General features: G+C 43.2%; 1 protein-coding gene across 1 annotated transcript in view; it reads right to left on the bottom strand.

The window, feature by feature from the left end:
• Positions 1-1,677: 1,677 nt before the first annotated feature.
• The window catches only part of tsnare1 (T-SNARE Domain Containing 1), a 291,712-nt gene continuing 279,251 nt past the window's right edge, over positions 1,678-14,138 (bottom strand). The window contains exons 12-13 of the transcript XR_003273777.1: positions 2,033-2,161; positions 1,678-1,953 (exon numbers count right to left, since the gene is read on the bottom strand). The gene's annotated coding sequence lies outside the window, so the exon portion shown is untranslated. The remainder of the gene's footprint in view (positions 1,954-2,032; positions 2,162-14,138) is intronic.

The raw sequence follows: 14,138 nt of genomic DNA, 5'->3' as shown, positions 1-14,138 counted from the left end.
TACTGCAACTGATGATGCTGACGTGGAACTGATCTGCAGGCTGAAGAGTGAGCACAAGGAACCCATTCCACTAGGTGGAGCCAAGAAGACCAAGCCCCTCCTTTTTGGAAAGTAAAATCCCCAGTTACAGTAACAAATAGAGCTGACCAGTGTAGGAATATCAAACAAATTTGACAAATAATATATGGTGTGCCTCAGTGCAATCACTGACTGGCTCAGACAGTGATGAATAGGATCAAACTTTTACATTAAAAAGTTTACAACAGCTGCGCTGTGATGAGGCTCAGACTCAAGTTGAAGACGTTTGCTGGGAAATGATTAAGCTATAAAAACAAACTGATTGTGTGTGATAGTGTAGCTGTCTGGGATGCTCCTGAGTGATTCTTTTGTGAGTAAGCAATACTTATGTAGGTTGCTATTAAGGTTGCTGCTTTGTGCCATAGGCATACATAACTCTCTAAATTGACGTTGCAACCCTCAGCATCTTACAAATTCAAACTATACTTGAAGCTTTATACCTGTAGGAGAGTTATACTGATTTACTGTCTGGAGATTATACCAGGTCTAGTCAAGACCACGATGAAGGCAAGACCAAGGTAAAGACTCACTTCTGGTACTCACTTTTGTTGCCAGCGGTTTAGACATTAATGGCTGTATGTTGACTTATTTTTAGGTTACAGCAAATTTACACTGACTACTTTATGTTGTATCAAAGTGTCATATCTTCAGTGTTGTCCCATGAAAAGATATAACAAAATATTTACAAAAATGTCAGAGATGTCCTCACTTTTGTGAGATAGCGTATTTAGCTAGTTATGCTGCAATAGGTGTAGGCTGCTGGGGGATTCCCATGATGCATTAAGTACTCCTTCTTCAGTCACCTTTCTTCCTCACAATCTGTTAATGGCTCTCTTCCACAGCATGTCTTTTGTCCTGTCTTCCTCCTCTTACCCCAACCAGTCGTAGTAGCTAGTTGCTCCTCCCCGAGCCTGGTTCTCCTGGAGGTTTCTTCCTGTTAAAAGGGAGTTTTTCCTTCCCTTTGTCAGGGCTGCGCTGGCAGACTGTGGGGATGCGAGGAAATAGGAACAAAATGTTGGACTTTGTGCGATGAAAGCAATGCATTTATTTAAAGTGAAGCAAATTATACACTACAATAATAAATCCCCAGTGTGTTCCCGACTCCCGTGCCGTGCCTTCTTCCCACTGTTAGGCTACGCCTGCACTAGCCCGGATAAATTTGAAAATGGCGTTTTCATCTGAAAACGCTCCGCGTCCATGCTATCATTTTCAGTCGTTTTCACAGAGTTGTGCATCCACATTGAAACGGCTGAAAACGCTTACGTTCCAGTACTGCACATGCGTGAAACGCAAGACAATTCGACCTGCCTCATTTCTGTCTGCCGTTTATTTACTTTCCGGCTCGTTGAAATGTTGCGGCAAAATGTTGAGGAAAAGCTTTTTTAAAGTTTTTTAAATGGACTAGCAATGAGGAGGAATTGTTGCTGCGAGTAACACAAAAGGACAAAATTGCAAAAGTGAAAATTAAAGAATTTGAAGAAAAGCTATGTGGAGCATGTCCAAACTGATATTAATCTTTAACAGGGCTGTCAAAATTGAAAGCAAACAAAACAACTGCTGTATAATGCCCTCCGCTATCTTAATTTAATTGGTCACATGACTGCATCACATGACTAAAATGTGTCCTCGTTTTTGAAAGGCCTCCGGGTTCTCTGTCCACACTGCGATGCGAAAACAGCGTTTTCAAATGTATCTGCTTTGGAGAGCATTTTCAAAATGCTGCATTTCCCTTGACCAAAAACGGCGTCTCAGTGTGGACGGAAGGCATTTTCAAATGAAAACGTATTAGTGTGGATGTGGCCTTAGTGTCCCGTGTCTCTGCTCCTCAGTGTCACAGCATGCCGTGCTTTCTGCCTTCTTGTTCCTGCAATCCTTCTAGGAAAACACAGAGGCAACCGTCAGAAACACCACAATTGCGGCAGACTAACCTTCACTAACTTGTAAGGAGACTAACCTGAAGTCACACAACAGTCCAGCATGGAGGAACGCTCAGCCACACTGCTCTGTAGCTCCCCCCATGATCCTGATCAGCTGCAGGATCCTTGGGTGTGGCCAGCCTCCCAACGGGAACAACCCTCCAGGCCTAGTGTGCCAGGAAAACCAGGACAACACCACACACACACACACACACACACACACACACACACACACACACACACACACACACACACACACACACACACACAGGGAAACAAGGAACAGCAGCACCATACTCACACACCCCATCAGACATAAACAAGTCCATAGACTGCTCATGAACCCTGGGTCCCTCAGACCCAGGTCCTTGACACCCTTGTTTGCTACCTTAGCGTCTACCTTACAATATAAAATGCACATATCAACTAATGATAACTCTTAAAAGGTGACACACAAATTGTGTCTTAGTACTATTAACCAGAGAGTAAATCAAATTCTTCATTAAATGAAGTACCTTAAAAATATTAGACCAAATTCAACATTTAAATAAGCTAAACGGACATAACATTACCACATCTCTAGTAATACATATATTATGCTTTAATTCTTGATCCAGTTTAAAGGAGTAATTTATTTAAAAAAAAAATACAATTACAATTACAGTTTTTTGGGGAATTATGTATGGAGACCAAAATATTTCTGCTGTAAATCGACCAACCCTTATATGGTTACTGGAGGAAGTGCAGTTGTTTCAAAAACCCAAAGGTTGTTTCTTTAGTGTAAAGAACTATTGTTTATTTATTTTTTGGTCTGGAATGTGGGGCCTCCCTGCTGCTGCGGAGTCGGGGCGGTCTGCCTCTCCCCACCGCAGGGAAAAGGGTAACACCACCTGGGTCTGGATGCAGTTCCCCCCTCCAGGGGGGAGGGGGGAACTGGGGGGTTCGTAGAGTACGCTTGGGGAGTGTGATCGTGTGTACAGCGTCTCTTTATGTCTGTCTCCACGTTGGTTGAGTGTGGAGTGAGTGCATATGAGAGCATGAGGGTGGGAATGGATGTTTGTGTCTGTGTGTGCCTGTATGTCTGTGTCTATATGTCAGGTTGGGTATCAGACGCCACCTCTCTGGGGACACCTCAGGCCCTCCAAGGTTTGGAGGCCTATCTCCCCCCACCACCACTTCCCCTGCCAGTGGCGGACTCCCTCAGACATCGGTGCGTTGGTGGTTCTTTGTGTCTGGGGATGGGCGTCCAGGTACACACCGGCTCACTCCTTGGCGGCCACTTATCGGGGCCTGGAGCCTGGGGCTCGCTCGGGCCACTTCGGAGGTGGGGTGCCCCCGGCCTCTCGGCCCGGGGCTTGGTCACTCAGGCACAGCTGGCTGCCGGCGGAGCTGCAACTCCCCCTGGCTTCTGCTCCGCGGCTGCTGAGTGAGCCCTCATCTGGGACTCTCCTCAGCTCTTTCTGGGACAGTGGCGCGGCTGCCCCTCTGTTGGTCTTCCTTGGTCTCTTGTGTTCTGGGGGCCTCTGGATGTCTGGAGTTTTGATCTCCTCCATACCTGCTTCATGCTCTGGAGGACAGGGCTGCGGCCCCCCCACACCCTCTAGCAGATTATTACATGAAGGAACCTTTAAAAAAAAACAAGCGCGTCCATGCTCACAGGTGTACACACGGGTGATCACACCCACAAACTACACCCTTTTTGGCTCCTACCTCAAAGCACACTGTGTTCTGTTGATCTTATGTGCTGCACAATAATGTTTAATATTTAGTATTTACTGTCATATTCCCATATATCATTGTGATGTTGTTTATTCTATTACTCTTGTTCTCTTCTTCTTGTTTTCTTTTTTCTTTCTCAGCAGGTGATCCAGGTGATCGATATATGCATTTTCTTTTTCTTTTCTTTTTTCCTGCCCATTCTGTTGGTCTTTGTCTTTTGCCCTTCTCCCCCGTCCCTCTTCTCAGCTGTTTCTCTTTCCCTCTTTCTTTCTCCCCTTCTTTCCCCCAGTCAAGTCTGTCCCGTATTCAACAAGTGAAAATAAAATAAACAATAAAAGGTGAATCAAACAGACCAATACAGCGAGGCTGGGATGGTCAATTTGGTAAAGTAAATCCGTTGGGCATCTTTCTTTGCCTTTAGACAATAATTCTGATGGCAAAAGAGCCAAACGGGACAGGCAAAAAAAAAAAATTATTATTTTTTGGTGTTTAAGATAATAAAATAAAGTTTCTGTCTACTGTCAATGATACAACCACACTTGATCACTGTGACATAAAGCCATTTTTGCTTTACCCAGCACTGCACAACAATGAATATAAACAGTGAATGTGTGTGTGCTGTTTGAACATTTATGGATTATTTATTTGTGTTCTTAGGTTTGGTTCAAGACACGCACATCCAGTCAGTATCAGACACAGCAGTGGGGGAGCACCTTGTTACCATCAGTCACACTGATGATCAGTGATAGAAACCCTGCGAAACAAGAAGGTAGATGAAAAGAATTCCAAATGAATAACAGACGTAGGGTAATTTCTGACCCTTACAGAAAGTGGAGACCTGTAAGTAGGACATGAAACTGCTACGCTCTGTCTTTGATGTTGTGAGTAACAGTGATATCTTTGTTTGGAGCCAATTCTATTTCCTTTAAAAGTCTGACCCTGGTGCTTGGTAGCTGGGCGCCCCATCGTAATGATGTAGCTTTGTGTAGAGAAAACTGGTGGAAGAAAAGACCTGAAAAGCCCATTAATGCTGACTGCTGAACCACAGAGACCTTTAATGTGCTGTCACCAATCGTCTGCACAGCTTTGTCCTGCCAGCAGTTTCTCTAGTCAGATGTAACTGTCATTTAGAAAGCAGATCGATGTGCAATGATGTGACCGATTTAAGTGGCGATCCATCATTTATTTTCGCTTGTAGACAGGTCTCTAACAGCTGTAATTTCTGTGAGGTGTATTTTGCCTCCATAATCACTTCTGTAATGCTGTGTTAGTGTCAATGAAGTTTTTGTTAGCAGTACCTCATTTGCTCACATTTCACACATGATGGATTATTAGAATTTTTTAAACAATTGTTTAAAGTGGGGTTTTCCTTAGTTGAATGAATGAATGAATATTCTTTATTGTCATTGTCACAGGTACAATGAAATTGAAAGATGTCTCTGGTCAGTGCAACATCACAAAAGATAAATTTTCTGACGTATACACATTGTTACAAAGATAGATGCTAAAGTTTCAAATTTTAAAGTCTGCATATGAAAAAGTGTGACCTAAAAGGCCTTTCTTTTTTTCTAAACTTGTCTGTGTATCATAGATACATACTGCACTTGTAAATGTCATAGTTAGAGACACAGGTCTGTGAATTCCAGTCTCTTCTCCTTAGTGCTGTGCTCCATGATTAAGCGACTGATCTGCAGCTCACATTTCAGTCTTTATATCCTGTAAAATCATCTGACAGTGGAGTAGTCCTCTCAGTTTGTACATTTCAGTCAGTTTTTACAGCAGTGCATCAAACAAAGCAGTTGCAGAGTTGTAATATTTCTTTTGTATATATTATTATTATTTGGAGTAAACTAAAATCCTGCATCATAAATACGGTTCGAGCATTTCTGTCAAACCAAACTTCTCACAAACACTTTCATTATATACAGACTTCTTTGTGACGCCGCTGGATCCCCCTTAAGAATATGGTAGTAAACAGTATCGACCACTATGACATCCTTATGGCTCTGTAACAAGTCAAGTGAGAGAGTGTGGGGAGCCAATCACAAAAAGTTAGTTTGAAGTTTGTTTTTTATTTGTTCTGTTTTTTAAATTAGGAATCATACAGAGTTAACCTACCAGAGTCCAAGAATGAAAAATATGGAGCTAGAAATAGACAGAATAGGTCCACTATAAATTGTGTTTCAATTCTTTCTGTTTGGTGTGTCTTTTAGCGATTCTTTATTGCTGCAGGTGTTGAGCCATGGTGACTGGTGTTTGGAGTAATGTAGAGGTAATGGAAAGTATATCTCTGTGCTGTTTACAGCCTTGCAAACTGGAACAAATATATATTGTTCAGCTACGGAAATGTTGCCAAACAGTGCCTCGATTTTTGCGGTAGAATTGGGAAAATGAAGACACTATGAGTTGGAATGGCTTTTAATCCTTGATTTTTTTTTTAAAGTACTCTGAGCCACAATTACAGTCAAACAACAGTTAAATACACTCAGTTGCATTCATATGCAGTTCATCTGAAAAAGTAGATCATAGAACGAGACCAAGAGATGAAAATGAAACCAACAGGACTGCAAGGACACTAAGGAGATAAAATAGGGAAACTCATCACCAACACTAATCATAACCAAAATCCAAAGTCATCCTGTGAAAGTGGTTGTAACTGAGTTTACTGCTACACACCAGACATTGTATGTAGAGGGAAAACTCATGTTTGACCACATTTATTAGGAAACAAAAGAACAAATCCTGGTGAATTCAAATACTTCATTTTGTCCTACAACTGACAGAAATAATAGAAAGACTCTCTTCATAAAGAATGACCAAGTATCAGTCTATTGTTCGTCAATATTCATTCAAATAGCACACAAAAAAGATAGAGGTTTTAACTGTCAGCTCCTTGAAAATAGTCATGTTTTCTAACAGTCTTGAAGAACTTGTTGGCTGTTGCTCAGGGCGCGCAGGGTGAGTGCTCTACTCACTTGAGGAAGAGCATGAACTCCAAATTGCCCCGGTGTTTTATTCGGAATCTAATTTATTTTGTGATAAATATATGGGGAAAATGCTGTGTGAATAGGTGATTGTGGCTTGTAGTAAAATTTCTTTGAGTGTTCAGTAAGAGTAAGTGCAGACTCCTTGAGAAGTTGGGTTTAGGTTGGTGCACTCCATCACTTTGCCAAAAGCATACATCTCCAGGCCTGGAGCCCACCAAATTTCGAGCAACAAGAACAAGATGAAGGCAATGGATCAATGGATCATGTGATTTGATTGGGTTTGCAGCTTACGTTACAGTTTTATTCTAACGAGCAACAGATGACGAGGTTATAGATTAAAGCAGTTTTAAAAAAAGGGGGCATAAAATGGGGTTTAATCTGAGCCCAATAAGTCTTTCATTGTTTTATACACAGTGGTCCCTCGTTTATTGCACAATTTAACCCACGATAGGTGAAATCAGCGAAGTAGCCAACTTTATTTTTTTACATTTATTATAGATGCCGACCATCATAAGATGGCGCCGGTGAGGTCGGCTGCCGTCACGACTGCTCCGACCACTTTTTCTTTGTCTTTGTTTTTTAAGTTAGTTTTCAGCGTTTCTAAATCGGCAAAATCATCACCATTGGGTACATTAGGTATGACAGTGACACTCTTGTTTCTATTGGTATACAATGTACTCACAATTCGAAGTTTTTAACTCCGGATCCGAGCTGGCCGAGTGAGATCTCGAGGGAGAACAAAGGGAAGCGGCGGCGGCCTAGAGGGAAGCGAGCCGGCGTCAGGAACAGGCTGAGAGCTCGTGCACACCGCACACCTCTGCCTAGCATCCTGCTCGCCAACGTCCAGTCACTGGAGAACAAGCTTGACGACCTCAGGGCCAGGATAAAGTTCCAGAGAGACATTCGGGACTGCAATCTCCTCTGCTTCACCGAGACATGGCTGAACCCAGCGGTGCCGGACCACGCCATCCAGCCGGCCGAGTTCTTCTCGGTTCACCTCATGGACAGGACACGGGACTCGGGGAAGTCAAGGGGAGGCGGCGTGTGTTTAATGGTGAGCAACAACTGGTGCAACAGTGCGAACATTGTTCCTCTCACACGCTCCTGCACACCAAATCTGGAACTACTGTCCATCATGTGTCGTCCTTTTTATCTACCTCGGGAATTTACATCGGTCATTGTAAGTGCCGTTTATATTCCACCACAAGCGGACACGGTCACCGCCTTATGCGAGCTGCATGAGGCACTCACACAGCACCAGACACAACACCGGGACGCTGCGCTTATTGTGACGGGGGACTTTAATAGCGCCAACCTCAAACACGCAGCGCCGAACTTTTATCAACACATCACCTGCCCCACCAGGGGTGAAAGGACACTGGACCACTGCTACACTACGGTCAAGGACGGCTACAAGGCACAATCCCGCCCCCCGTTTGGCAAATCTGATCACGCCGCCATCTTCCTCATGCCAAAATACAAACAAAGGCTAAAACAGGAAGTTCCGGTTCAGAGGAAGGTCGCGCGCTGGACGGATCAATCGGTGGCCGTGTTACAGGACGCACTCTATGACGCAGACTGGGGCATGTTCAGAAACAGCTCCGACGATGACGTCAACGTGTTTACGGAAGCGGTTGTGGGATTCATCGGGAAACTAGCGGATGATACCGTGGAGACAAAGACTATCACAACGTTTCCCAACCAGAAGCCGTGGGTGGATAAAACCATCCGCAACGCTCTGAGATCCCGCACCGCTGCCTACAACACGGGACTCATGACGGGGGACATGGACCCGTACAAAGCCGCGTCATATAACGTGCGGAGGGCGGTGAAAGAGGCGAAGCAGCGCTACGGGAGGAAACTAGAGTCACAACTCCAACAGAGTGACTCTGGGAGCCTGTGGCGGGGACTAAGGACAATAACGGACTATAAAGCACCAACAACCGGTATGACGAACGCGGCCGTGACTCTGGCAGACGAGCTGAACACTTTCTATGCTCGCTTCGAGGCTGCAGCTAAGGTCTCCAACAATGCTAGTGTTAGCGGCGCTAACGGCTGCAGACAGGAAGATACTGCCAGCACCGGAAACGTGCTCGTCATCTCCGAGCATGAAGTAAGGAGAGCCTTCAAGAGAGTGAACACCAGGAAAGCAGCAGGACCAGACGGCATCCCAGGTCGTATCCTAAGAGACTGCGCATACCAGCTAGCTCCTGTGTTCACTGAGATATTCAACATCTCTTTATCTCAGTCGGTGATCCCCACATGCTTCAAAGAGTCCATCATTGTTCCTGTCCCGAAGAAACCCCACCCTGCTTCTCTCAATGACTATCGCCCTGTAGCCCTCACCTCAGTAGTGATGAAGTGCTTTGAACGCCTGGTCAGAGACTTCATCATTTCTTCACTACCAGACACACTGGACCCACTACAGTTCGCTTACCGTCCAAATCGTTCCACAGACGATGCCATCTCTCATCTCCTCCACACATCACTCACTCACTTGGACACTAGAAGGGGGAATTATGTTAAAATGCTCTTCGTAGACTACAGCTCTGCATTTAACACCATAATTCCCTCCACACTCACCACCAAGCTGGAGCATCTGGGACTCAGCTCATCTATGTGTCAGTGGATCTCCAACTTCCTAACTGGCAGACCACAGGCAGTAAGGATGGGCGGACATGTCTCAGCCTCCACCACTCTCAGCACTGGAGCCCCCCAGGGGTGTGTTCTGAGCCCCCTGCTGTACTCTTTGTACACATATGACTGCGTGGCCACTACCAGCTCCACCACCATCATCAAGTTTGCTGACGACACCGTCGTGGTGGGCCTGATCTCTGATAACAACGAGACGGCCTACCTGAAGGAGATTAGGAATCTGGAGAACTGGTGCCAGAGGAACAACCTCCTTCTAAACGTCAGTAAGACAAAGGAGCTGATAGTGGACTTCAGCACTAAGCAGGAGAGGAACTACCAGACCCCCGTCATCAACGAGTGCCCAGTGGAGAGAGTGGACAGCTTCAAATACCTCGGAGTTCACATCACGCAGGACCTGTCATGGTCCTGTCACATCAACACCGTGGTGAAAAAGGCCCGACAGCGTCTACCACCTCAGACGCTTGAGAGACTTCCAACTGCCCTCCAAGGTGCTCAGGAACTTTTACTCGTGCACCATAGAGAGCATCCTGGCGGGAAACATCTTAACCTGGTTCGGGAACAGCACCATGCAGGACAGACGAGCTCTACAGAGGGTTGTGCGGTCAGCTGAGCGCACCATCCGCTCCGAGCTCCCTGACCTGCACTCAATCTACAGCAGGCGGTGCTGGACCAAGGCCAGGAAGATCGTGAAGGACCTCAGCCATCCCAACAACAGACTGTTCTCTCTGTTGAGGTCAGGAAAGCGATTCCGCTCCCTGAAGACCAACACAGAGAGACTGAGGAGGAGCTTCTTCCCGCAGGCGATACGGTCTCTCAATCACACCACCACACAGTACTGACCCACACATATGGTTCTTACACACACACTGGACTTTCTGGACTTTGGTTTTGCACAACACTGGTCACTATATTCTTCATTTCCGGTTAATACTTGTACAGCTGCTGTTATTGTGTATATATTTATTTATATTTAGATTTCTTCATACATTCTTATATAGTTCTATATTGTGTATTGTGTATTTTGTTGTACAGTTATTTTATTTTCAACTTTAATTTATATATTTATCTTTATCTTATTCTTCCCAGTTAAATTTACCCTTCATTCTAATTTGTGTTGTACAATTATTTCATTTTTAACCTTAATTTATATTTTATTCCTTCCTAGTTAAATTTACCCTTTTTAATTTTTCATATTTATTTCCTTTCTTATTCATAGCCTTTTCCTTTTTTGTTTTCTTTAGGTCACGAGCAGTTGTCCAAGCATTTCACTACATATCGTACTGTGTATGACTGTGTACGTGACAAATAAAAAAATTTGAATTTGAATTTGAATTGAGATGCTTTAAGACTGTAAAACCCCTCACTACACACTTTATACACTTTTCTCAGACAGGTATGAACATTTTCACACTTTTCTCTCTTGTTTAAACACTCCCAAAGTTGAAACCTTTCTAGAAAAATAAGTTCAGTATTACAGAATGAAACCAAAGATCAAACCCTGTTTTCAGGTCCAGAACATGGGAATAGAGCAGCTGCCAGAGAATTCAACATTAATGAATCAATGGTACGGAAGTGGAGGAAGCAAGAAGAATAAGTTGAGTAAAGTTTGACTTATCTGACTGTTTTGTTTCGCTTAATGCGCCCCATAATCCGGTGCGCCTTATGGTCCAAAAGATACGGTAACTTCTACCTTCCTTTAGCATGTCCAGATGTCCAACTCTTTGTGCTATGGTTAGCATCTTCCTCTGCTTTTTGGGTGCTACCGCAGGTGCCTTTGATGGTGCAAAACGTTTTGTTGACATCGTTGTGTTTGTCTGGGAGAAAACTTACAAATACAGTACAGCACCTCAGAGTCACACTGCTAGCGATCGAAGATTTATCAAAATTTGACAAGCTGGACGCATCCTGCTGTACTGTACAGGAGACACAGCACAAGATCGACTGACAATGGTCTACAGCCATTTAGGCTGCAGAACACAATGCGCTGTAAAAACAAAAAGCAAAAAAAGCATGCAAAATTGCACACTAAAATCCGCGAAACAGCGAGGCAACGAAAGTTGAACCGCGTTATAGCGAGGGAACACTGTGATGTGCCACTGAAGTTAAAAACAGCCTCCAAACTGACCAGATAGTGGATTTAATACTGAGTAAAACCCCAAAAGATTAAAATGTTGAAATGCCCAACCTGAGCACTGAAATTAAAATGATTACAACCTGTCTCAAAAATGGTTTTGTTCTATGTAGCTGTTTCCACCCTTCATTACAACCTTATGGGGATAATATTTTGTAGACTTCATCACTTTGAATTCTATTAAAGTTCCAGTTGGGGGCATGACTGCTTTGACAGGCAGGTTAATTTATTTTTTATATCCTAAAACTATCATATGAATGCAAAAGTCTTCACTCAGTAATTGAGTGATTTAATACAGACATTTGTTTTTCCAGCATTTGGAGGCATTTGTATTTTTTAATCGTGTTTGAAACATCATTTTTGTAACGTCCTGTAAATTTTCACAAGGAGGTGCTTATTTTATTCATCTTACTACCCCCTAAATTTAGTGCTTCTTGGCAAAGCCTCAACAATGCTTTTCATTTGATATTTAATATCCGGTTGTTCAGTCTGACGTCACTAGCCGTATCTGGACCTAAACTCCGCTGCAGGTCCATATATCAAACGATCACTGTGGCATTACTGAGAGTTGAAAAACTGTCTAAAGTCTTTCATCTTTAATAAAATGATCAGCGTTCTGCTCTACCAGGTGTAACAATTGAGTTTAACATCCAGGCATCCATGAAAACGGAATTTATGACATTTAACGGAGTTAGAAGTTAGCAGGAAGTTAGCTCGCTAGCTTCTATCTAAATACAATATAGCATGTCCTGACTGCAGGGTTTTGGAAACAAATTAAAACGTATAGCTCTGTTATCACTTCCAACATAAATGAAGACAGAAAACTAAACAGCAGTGACGTTTGTAGGGTTACTGAAGTTTGGCTAGCTGGTATATAATGATGTGCTACGTGACCGCTAGCGACACAGCTATGTTAGCATAGTATAAACAAGCTAACTTTTTTTCCACTCGATAAAAGTTAACGTGAGTGTTCTTGGTGGTCAGGAACAAATGTAATTGCGGTTAGTCATTCATATACTGCTGCATGGGCTGGGCTGTAGTTACATCCTAAGGTTTTAAAAACTGAGCTTAAATAAATGACTAGCGGTAATAAAAGCCGAGGGAGGTCAACAGTGATCACTGACTGTTTTAGGAGCTTTTTGAGATCAAATAGAAGAAAATACATAACATTAAACATGTTAACAACACAGAAGCCATATTAAACGCAGACTACTTTAGGTCCGGAAGTAGGATTCATCGTGTCATCACTGAACAACCGGATTGATTCTGCTGTTTGTATGAGCAGATGGAAAGTTCACTCTGGGTTTAGTTGACAAACCCTTTGCACATATTCACGTGTGTCTGGTGGAATTAAACTTTGTCTTGAGTTCTTATGGTTGGCCCTGGCACCCAGTGTATTCCCAGGCTTATAAACTTGTTCTCATGTAAACTCATTCACTCTTCACTTGACCACGGTGTGGGTTGATATGACTCATCAATCTCAGTACAAAACCATACTTCAAGTGGTCATGGTGTTTGACACAATAACTACAAATGTTTTCTAATTTTATAGAGAATAACAAGATATTGAGTCAAAGAGAGGAGTCCTCTGACTCCCCACACCATCTTAATGTGAGAAAGAAAAGAGCTGGTGATGCAGCAGAGAATTTCAGCAAGATAGCAAGGTACAGGAACCTCGTCGAGCTGACAGTAAAGGATTCAGTCAGAATGATAGAGAAAGGCCTGGTGATAAGCTGATGGTTTGAAACTAAATGTGTAATACTGCTTCTGTGCAAGGTGAGTAACCATGCACAGAAGCAGTATTACACATATTGAACACTGAGCATGTTAAAACCAAGGACTAGATAGGATTGCAAAGAGAAATGTAAAGTTACACACAAGTTGTGTATGTATTTTTAGACAACTTCGAGGACGCGTCTCCTCTTCTTGATCCCATCGGTGTAGGAGGTTTGTTGCACGTTAGCTTCTTTGAGAGGAAGTTTTGGCCAGTAGGTCTTATAAGCACATACTCACACCAGGATCCAGGAGATTTTTTTTCTCCCCCCCTTTCTCACTGTCCCTCTCCCCTTCTGTTTTTCTTTTCCTTCCTCTTTCTTTCTCCCTTTCCTATCCCTCACTCATGTCTGTCCCGTCTATAACAACTGAAAATAAAATAAAATAAATAATAAAAACAAAGGTCGATCAAATGGACCAATACGGCAATGCCACGATGATCCATTTGGCAAAATAAATCCATTGGGTCTCCTTGTTGGTCTTCAGACAACAATTCTGATGGCTAAAGAACCAAATGGGACAGGCAAAAAAAAAAGAAAAAGAAAAAAAAAAGGCACATGCTCACACACATTACAGATCTCTTTGAAAGTAGCAGCTAAACCACCTGTGTTTGTTTTCTTGCAGTTGGCCATTAAGCACATCTCCTCGGAGGATACAAGGTTTAAAAACTGGTGAGTATTTTTCTATTTTGCTAAGGCAGTCTTTGAAATTTAAAAGTGCTCACATCTGAACCCTCATGAAAAGTCACTTGCGAAGCAGCTCGTATATCCCCTGGTTTCTATGTTTTACCATCAGAAGGTGCACCTTGTAATCTATGAACCTCAATGCTGAAGTTTGGAGATCTACAAAGAGAAGTTGGACTGTCTACTCAGGGTACTT

Source organism: Astatotilapia calliptera, chromosome 11, assembly GCF_900246225.1.
Source record: "Astatotilapia calliptera chromosome 11, fAstCal1.2, whole genome shotgun sequence".
In the NCBI taxonomy this organism is placed as follows: Eukaryota; Metazoa; Chordata; class Actinopteri; order Cichliformes; family Cichlidae; genus Astatotilapia; species Astatotilapia calliptera.
The sequence above is the reverse complement of the archived record's forward strand: the minus strand, read 5'-3'. Positions and strand labels throughout refer to the sequence as shown.